Source organism: Rhinolophus sinicus, linkage group LG07, assembly GCF_036562045.2.
Source record: "Rhinolophus sinicus isolate RSC01 linkage group LG07, ASM3656204v1, whole genome shotgun sequence".
Classification (NCBI taxonomy): domain Eukaryota; kingdom Metazoa; phylum Chordata; class Mammalia; order Chiroptera; family Rhinolophidae; genus Rhinolophus; species Rhinolophus sinicus.
Window position 1 is genome coordinate 101585248 of NC_133757.1, and position 9301 is coordinate 101594548.

General features: G+C 35.0%; 1 pseudogene; it reads right to left on the reverse strand.

Moving 5' to 3' along the window:
* Positions 1–7524: 7524 nt before the first annotated feature.
* On the reverse strand, positions 7525–8683 carry LOC109448117 (dnaJ homolog subfamily A member 1; annotated as a pseudogene).
* Positions 8684–9301: the final 618 nt, after the last annotated feature.

Consider the following 9301-nt stretch of genomic DNA (forward strand, 5'->3'; position numbering starts at 1 on the left):
CCATTTTGCTGATGTTGATAATGGTGCACATTTTCCATTGTACGTCTCTAATAATGTTCATGTCTTGTAAATGTGACGGTTCTGCACCAAAAATCTAAGGGTCACAGGTCACATCAATGTAAAACTGAACCTTTCCTTCCAAATATACCTGTATTCTTTTATTGTCCTTACCACCTCCCGAACCCCTTGCCCTGGGCTAGAGTGTGATATAAAAATATTTCTCTCTGTTCTGATGAGTGAATTTCTTCTGCTTCTCTAGTGTAATTCTTCATTTCTATTTGTTTAGGATTTTAGACTAGACATTACCAGGGCTTGAAGCAAAGTAAGTAAACAAAGAAATAAATAAATAAAATATCACCTACAGATTCAGAAATATTCATACTTCATGTCGTTATGACATGACTCTCTAACTATGCTTTTACCTTATTGATCAAGAGAAGGAAAAATAACACAAATTTTTAAAAATCAAAATTCTGGAAAAGAAAAGCAGTAAGTGTCTTTTTCCTAAAATATTTAACATAGCATATAAACTCAAATTATGAAAACTGTGTAGAAACAGATCATTGTAATAGAAAAAAAATTTAGACAATGACTTTAATACAAGGATTTAAGTAAATCTGAAGCAGACAGATATATTGTCAACAAATATATCTGTTGTGATTTCCAAGAGCTGGAAGCCCCACATGGCCAAGCATTCTGGAGAGGGTAAGTCATGATGAACAGTAGGAGGCGATAGAAAGTGGTATTTCAAGGGATTTGAACTGAAGGGAAGCACTGAATAATTTGACCCCGTAACATTCTACATACATATGAGTGCACTTCTGTCTGCCACGAAAAAAAAATAAAAGAGAGAGAGAGTACTATTTATTTCTACTTTTGTCATGTTAGACATGGCTAGTCACAGGGGTTTCCCTCTCTTTTAAAATGGGAAATGCACATACAAACTTAAAAGTTCATAGAGGACAAAATAAAGAGTTTCAGAATAAATGATTCCAGAATGAATATCTGAGCAGGGAGACAACAGGTATACTACGTAAATTATATCTGAAAAAGTTATTGGGAAGCAGGAGTGTTGGGTTTATAAACATAAAAATCTAGATAAGTCAACAAATTCTGAAATGTTTGGAAATAATTCTGTCCATAGCTATAGCCTCTAAGGTTTGAGGACTGAGCTCTTTGCCAGCAAAATCTTAGGAGACTGTGAGGGAAAAAAGAAAAAAAATATATATATATACACACACACACACACACACACACACACACACACACACCGTGTTTCCCCGAAAATAAGACCTAACTGGACCATCAACTCTAATGCATCTTTTGGAGCAAAAATTAATATAAGACCTGGTATTACATTATATTATATTGTATTGTATTGTATTAAAGACCCGGTGTTATATTATAGTAAAATAATAAGACCTGGTCTTATATTAATTTTTGCTCCAAAAGATGCATTAGAGCTGATTGTCCAGATAAGTCTTATTTTTGGGGAAACAGGGTGTGTGTACGTGCATGCGTGTGTGTGTGTGTATTTGAATTTACTGTGGATGTCAAACAATGTCTTAGCTCATGGCTTACTCAGAGAGAGTAGATTTTATAAAAATTTAATCAGCCAAATGTTCCCATTCTGCTGTCAGTATCCTTCCAACACAAAACAACTTCCAAAGAAAAATAGAGGATAAAGGGTACACATCATTAAAAATAAATCTGTCTGTAGGTGGAGTGTTTATTCTTTGTCATAACTGTATCCTTCCAAGTTCGCCCTTAAGGATTCTTGCCTTTTTACAATCTTCAGGAAATTCTACTAAACAATGAAAATCTAGTTTTTATTAGACATCCCCCCCCCCGGATCATTTCTCCATGTCTAAAATCGGATAGCATAAAACAAATCTCAAATTTCATGATTCAATACAACTCTTTTTCTATGTTGCTTTTAGAAATTTTAACATGGTTGAAAGAATGTACATATACCTCCTGATTGATCTAAATTCAAGTTCATGACTGCTAACCTCCAGGGATCCAAGAGTGCTACATTCAGCTTTATCAGATTTGTCTAGTCATGTGACACTCCCCCCACCTACTGATTTTGCCATTAATTAGATAATTTCCTTCATTTTTCAAGTGTGCTGTGTAAGCATCTTAAATATCCTCCAGTTACCATAGAAGACTTCTCCAGTCATCATAGTTCACTCTGATACTTCCTTCAGTTTGCTGACCATATATCACAACGTAAGTTTTCTTTCCTGAATGATCAGTAGATAACGGCACTTCTCTAATCAGACTCCTTTCCTTCCTTCCTCCCTCAGTCCCCCCCCTTTCTGCTAAATATATAAATTAAAAGTGAGACAATACCAGTAGGCATCAGAACTTAAGCTCTATGAACAAGTAGACAATTTGGAGAGGTTTCGATTTCTCTGGGTGTTTGGATTTGGGGTTTTGAGGCAATGCTACATAAATTTCAAGTGAAGACTTGCAGTGAAGACTTCATTAACATATGAACAGCAGTTATAAAATACTTTGGACTTTTAGGTCCAATTTTACTCCTGAGATATAAACTTATATTCTGCCTTTCTTTCTTTACAGTTTGCGTATTTCACATCCCGATGCTCACCCCGCTTTTCTCTCTGTCTTCAGTTTCTCTCTTGTTTTATCTTTTATTTATGCTTGCATGTTTCCCTCTGCATTAGCAGTACCAAACATGCGGCAGGCAGATTGAAATGAATTGCACTTTCCAATAGTTAGTCTTTGACAGTGTTTCAAGCAGATGAGGTTATAGAAAATGTCTGTGGTTGTAAAAACTACATGAAATATCCTTCCCAGAGACCTTAAACTAGCTATTAACGTTGGCCAGACATCTTGTTTCTGGGTTTCTAGCACACTGGCAAGAGATCATATGTGGTTTAAAAACAAACAAACAAACAAACGAAACACTACTATTAAAAAGAACTGTTGTTTCTGATAGTAACAAGTGTAAGGAGAGTAACTGGATAAGTATTGTATAGAATAAAGACAGAAGCACATTCTACAGGAGATTTCTGACTTTAACTTATATGTTTATTACAAATAGGAAATTAAGGCCTTTTTATTTGCATTCAAGTCCTTTCTGGATTTTGTTTTGTTTTGTTTTCTTTGTTTTGTGACATTATAAGCCCCCGTAGGTCATGCTGGGGGATTAAGTCTCTTGATGCCTTCATAGTAGAGCAGGAATTTACAACTGTACCTCACACTGGCAATTCATCAAACTACCTACACAAATGCAGCTTTTACTTTAATAGAGTAGAGCCTTGTGGTGAGCCAATCGATACATAGCTACAAAACACTTGAAATTTTTTCATTCAGATAAGTTTATTAAGAAGGTGGCATAATCATTTCAAAGAGACAGACTCTGACTCTGTCTTCTGCCAAAGAAATGAATCATTTTAGGGATCACCACCTACTACATGTTCCACATTACTGCTTAAATAGATATAACTTCTGCCAAAGAAATGATTTTTATGGAAGCAACATTTTCAAATATTCTAAAAGAATTATCTCTATACCTTTCTTTGGGTCATAATACCACCTAAATAATGTATCATATTTGAACACAAATTAAATGTAATATGCAAAAATACTGAATATATATATATATATATATATATATATATATATATATATATATATATATATATATATATATATATATATATATATATATATGACAGGTTAATGTTGCAGTTTCATGTCAATTACCAGCTGTCCTAAAACAGCACCTATGAAATAATATTTTGTCTTTAACTTTCTGTGGCATAGAATAGAAAATAAGTTTTACCACAAAAGCTATTTCATTGATTCACTAGAAGGAAAATTCACTTTAAGCAAAAGAATGAATTTGAAGGCATGACACCCTTTTGCTGAAATCTGTCTGGACTACTGGCACTAAGCTAGGTACTAATTAGTACTGAAGAACCTATATTTAAGCTGTGGCACGAGAAGCCACTGGCTTCGTGGAGAAGCAGCGTGTGATTGGGTGAGAAGAAGAGATGTACTACAGAATCTTAACTTAGAATAGGCTGATTGCAAGTCATTGTTCAGGAAAATATAAGGTGGGAAAGGTCTTTGCTTAATCAGCTACATTAAAAGATTAACTCTATTTCTAATATCACTGAATTCCTCACTTTAGTTAGAAATCTGTTTGTTCTTCAGACCCTATCTCAAATGCCAAAGTTTATTGGATTACTCTTCTAAAAAAAAAGGTCCCTTGCTCGATCTTTTAAGTATATTGAAGGTGCCTTGGGCAAAGCCTCAGCACCATCATACATTTGTCCCTCTGCCTCCAAATGCTTCTTGAAGAAATACCTCAGGTTTTCCACAACCTCTAAACACCACTCTGCACTCTGCAGCTGTTGATTAAAGATACACGTTGTCAATTAGAGTCCATGTAAAATATAAAATGTTTATTTATGTCAATGAGCTTTAAAATTTTTCAAAATGAATTTCAGATTTTTATAATAGATATTTAAAATTGTTCCTCATGGAATCCTCCTATGTAAATTTGTCCATTAATGGAAGTATGGTTACTAAGTAAGAATATACCATGTTCCATATTTTATAATGTTAAAAAGCATAACTCTTAATTTCCATTATTATATAGTACTTTAAGTAGACATAAAATAATCTTTACGTTTTTTTTTTTTCCTAACGCGCATGGCCTTTTATTAGCTCGCTTGGTAGTCAAAAGAGCCTAAATAAGCTTAAAAAGATGTGAATAACAAATGAAGAAATGTGAGGTTCACAGGACTCTTAGATAGCTTTCCAAAGTTAGCTGGGATGTCTAAATAGGGGAAATACTTTGTAGAAAGTAAAACTGCCCAACTTACCCACGTGGCCCAAATGGAAGACGAGACACACACTGGGAAATCAGTTTCAAAGAAGTAAGTGGAGTCACCAGTTCTCTCAGCTCATCAATCATCCCAGTTTCAGGACACATGGAGGCTATTCTCACAAATTGGACATTGGACCTTGAGATCAAGGGCATTGATAACCCTTCTCAGAAAACACATTGACTGCCAGGTCCCCATTTTAGTCACTTGTTTCCAAAAAGAAACAATTAGGCACCTCATTCAATCTGGAAGCTCCATGAAATAGGCAAGATATCCATCACAGTATCACACTCAGTCTAGCCCCAGCTTCTCAAACAGTTTGTCCAAAGCTAGTCTAAAGCCAAGAATTATAGGTTTAGTCATCATTCTTTTTCTTTCTCTTAATATCCATCCAGAAGGGAGTGCCAGACTGAAACTCTAGAGACCTGTTTGTTGTTCCATTGCCTCTTTTATTAATTAGCTCTGTTTTTTGGGCCGTTTACTTACTTTCTCTCTTTTAAATCCACTTTCCTTAGGTGTAAAATTAATGATCTGAAATTGATAAATGTCTAAATTTCTTCAATGTCTCCAAATCTTAAAGAAAAGATAGGGTAATAATAAACAAATTTCAAAATGTGAGGAAAAATTATAGTAAACGATTTAAGCCATGACACTAAGTAATGTCTAATTCTATGCTTTGCTAAAGTGTCAATTTGGAGAGGAAATGTAAGCATCCAATTTAAGCTGCCTAATGTAATTTGAGTAAAATGGGAAAACCACTGATTCAATACCATTACTAAATTAGTTTGTCCTCACGTCAAGCATAGCACTCCATTAAATTATACACTTATTAATGATACACTTAAAAACGTGTTTGTAAAAAGGGTTGTCGAACAATTTAGTTACAAACCATGTTTTTAACCTTACAGCCTAATATTCATTAACATTCACCCCATGCTTAGCCATGCTAAGCTGTTGCTATTATACACGTACAGAAAGTGCATCACTCTCTTAACATCAATCCATCCCCTTCATCTGCCAGATATGTTCTTTATTAACCATCTCTCCCTAAAAAGATTCTTCAAGCATCACCCATAGAATGTCACCTATCACAGAAGGATCATTGCCATCTACAAGTGATTTTTCTCTTTCTACCCATTCACCCACTTCTGGTCACCCCATCTTCTAGTCTAAAATTACTGGTTGTGTTCATCTTCTCCTGGCCGTAATGCTTTTAGTTGCCTCTCCCCATGTAAATCCCATACTGATCTATTAGTGGGTAGCTATGAATTCTTTTCCTAAGGATTTGCCCCAGTAGTTTCTGCTGTCTTTCCCTCTCTAGTTCCCAAATTCTATGGTCTCTTATAATATCTTCCACCAGTTTTGAGCTCTTGACTATGTGACCTCAGTTTCGATACCTATCTCTGATCCTCACAAATGAGTATTTTTATCTACTGTCTCTACTATTTGAAATTTCATTTTTTTCCTGTTGACTATTGTTCAGTTCTCCCAAACATTTTTGCTTCATTTTCTATACATTAGTTAATTGATGTGACATAAAATCATTATCTACATATTTAATATGACATTTTATAAGAAAAACATTTTTCCTATCTTTATTTTCAAAAGATGTGTGTATGTGTGTGTATGTGGGCATCAATGAAGTATGTTACACTATGATTTATATCGTAACATACCTATTAATAATCTGATCCAAAAAAATGCCTTAGGCTTTGGCTTTTCTTTTTGCCAGTCCTCTGTGCTTACACTGCCAACATTTCAGTTCAAAGTTTTAATTAAAAATATGAAATGACAATACGCAGTCTCAAAGAACCATAAAGAAATAACCAAGATTTTCTTACTTTTGATAACCCAAAATAGGTCCTTTGATTGCCATAATATCTTTTAAATTCTCTATTTTCTCTCAAACCACCTTCACCTATTAGTATTTATTAATTAAAAAACTATCAAACTAGTCTAACATAGAACATATGCCTTAAAATGTTTTTTTTACTTGCATTTAAATGTTAGGATTAAGAAATATGCATGTTCTTAATTTAAATATAATGTTAGACTAAATTTATTATGTGGAAAGAAGCAATTGTTTTCTAACTGTAGCCTAATAAATCAGTACATTGTAACAGAAGCTACAGGCAGTAAAGCAATGGTAATAAATATAAGTCATGAAACAATATAATAACTTTATGCCTAATTTTTCAAGGGTACCATTTTTTCTTAACAGATCCAATTTTTAAAAAGAGTTACGATAGTCAAGTGAGGTAGAAAGCTGTCAGTCTGACAGTTAACCCCCAAATAAAAAGCTGAATATTGTCTGATATACAAAGATATTAAAAATAGATATTAAAATATGTAACAGTTGCAGTATATATGAGTATTAAAATATTTAACGGCTGATTATAATTTAAATAATTATAAACTAAAGATTAAAAGTTATAATATTTTGGCATCTAATATTATTTCCTAGTTGTACAGTCTGTTCTAGAATTTGTATTCTATTAATTTTTATGAGTTTATTCTTCATTTAACTTTTAAAACACCACTATTGTTGAATATTAAAACAAAAACAACAGCAAATAGTAAGCATATTATGATTATAGTCATAATATGTTTATTACTATACACTCACTCACTACTGTATATAAAATGCCATCAGTGAGTGCTACTCTCTGACCCCATTAAGAGGATGTTGTTCATCATCCTCATATGCTTCTCCATTGTAATGGCGCCATCTTTCTTGATTTGGATCAAAGCCCACCCTTCTACCTGGTCCATTTCATCAGTCTTCTACTTCCTTCCTTCCTTTCAGATGGGAGTTTTTCAAGCAAAGAGAGTTTATCAGGAGAGAGAAAGCCATATTCAGAAAGTTTGCCTTAAATTCGATGATTAGATGACCTTTTCATATGGTCGACGATAAATTGGCCTGCTTTCAATGAGCACACACTTGATATCTCCATGCTTGACAATCTGACCTGGATGAGAGGTGATGACTATGATTCACTTGTCAAGAGTTGGTGTTAGCTTTTGGAAGCCACACAATGCTTCAACAAGCTGTATGTCCATACACGTGAAAAGGTCTTCTCATTTAGTAAAACAATGATAAGCTAAAACAATGATAAGCTCTCCAGGCTCCAGTCCTGGTTCTTGGTCCCCTTCGCCATGGAATGTTATATTCTGGCCATCTTTCATGCCTTTGTCAATGTGAACGTCTATAATCTTCTCTCGAACTATCTTCTTTCAATTGCAGATTTCACATCTCTCTTTAGGAATGACCCTTTTCCAGTTGGCCTTGGCACTCCATGCACACAGACTGAATTTGCTGAACCGTTCCAGGTCCTACCTGCTGAATTCTTATTCAGCAGTACCTCAGCAACTGGACAGCACTCTGCTGCTCCTTCCTTACCACTTCAGCCTTCACATTTGTCACAAATTGCATCCTTTTGCAGAGCTAGTTTTCTTGTTCCACCATTATTTAAATCTTGTGAGGTTACTGAGTGCTCCTGCACATCGTTTTTACCTATCCTTTCTCTCTGCATCCTTCCTCCTTCTACAAAAACACATATCAAAGATGTCCATGGGGGAGCCAAAACCACCACCTTCTTCACTTTCTTTAATTGCCTGTTCTCCTCCTTTGTCATATACTTCTCTTTTCTTTGCATCAGAGAGAACTTCGTAAGCTTGAGAAATCTGTTTAAACTTTTCTCCTTCATTTGGATTCTTATTGGAGTGGTACTTCAGGGCCGGTTTCCTGTAAGCCTTTTTCAATTCTTCTAGGTGGTGTTGGTTTTGACTCCCAAAACATAGTAAGTGGTTTCTTTCATCAGTTTTGACAGCCAGTGAGAGGGCAGAGACCGGCATGAGGGAGCTGGAAGGAACCTGATGCTGGGCACGCTTCTGGAAGATGCCACTCCTTCACCTCTCACCCAGGGTTCTGGCAAGTTTCCTATTTTGTGTTTTATTTTTTTTTTTTTTATTTATTTATTTTTTTTAATTAGTTTCAGGTGCACAAGACAAAGCAAAACTTAGACATTTATCATTTATATCCCTCACACTGTGTGAACCCCCCTCCCCCCATCCACTATCCCTCTGTACGTTCCCAAAACCTCTCACCTTCCCCTTATCCCCACCCCCCGCCCTCTAGCAACCCTCTGTTTTTCCTCCATGTTTCCAAAACTGTTTCTGATTAGTTCATTCACTTATTCTTTTCTTTAGATTCCGCATATAAGTGAGATCATATGGTATTTGTCTTTCTCTTTCTGACTTATTTCACTTAACATAATGTTCTCTAGGTCCATCCATGTTGTTGCAAATGGTAAGATTTCTTTCTTCTTTATGGCTGCGTAATACTCCATTGTATAAATGTACCACAGTTTCTTAATCCAGTCATCTACTGATGGGCATTTCGGTTGTTTCCAGGTCTTGGCTATTGTATATAGTGC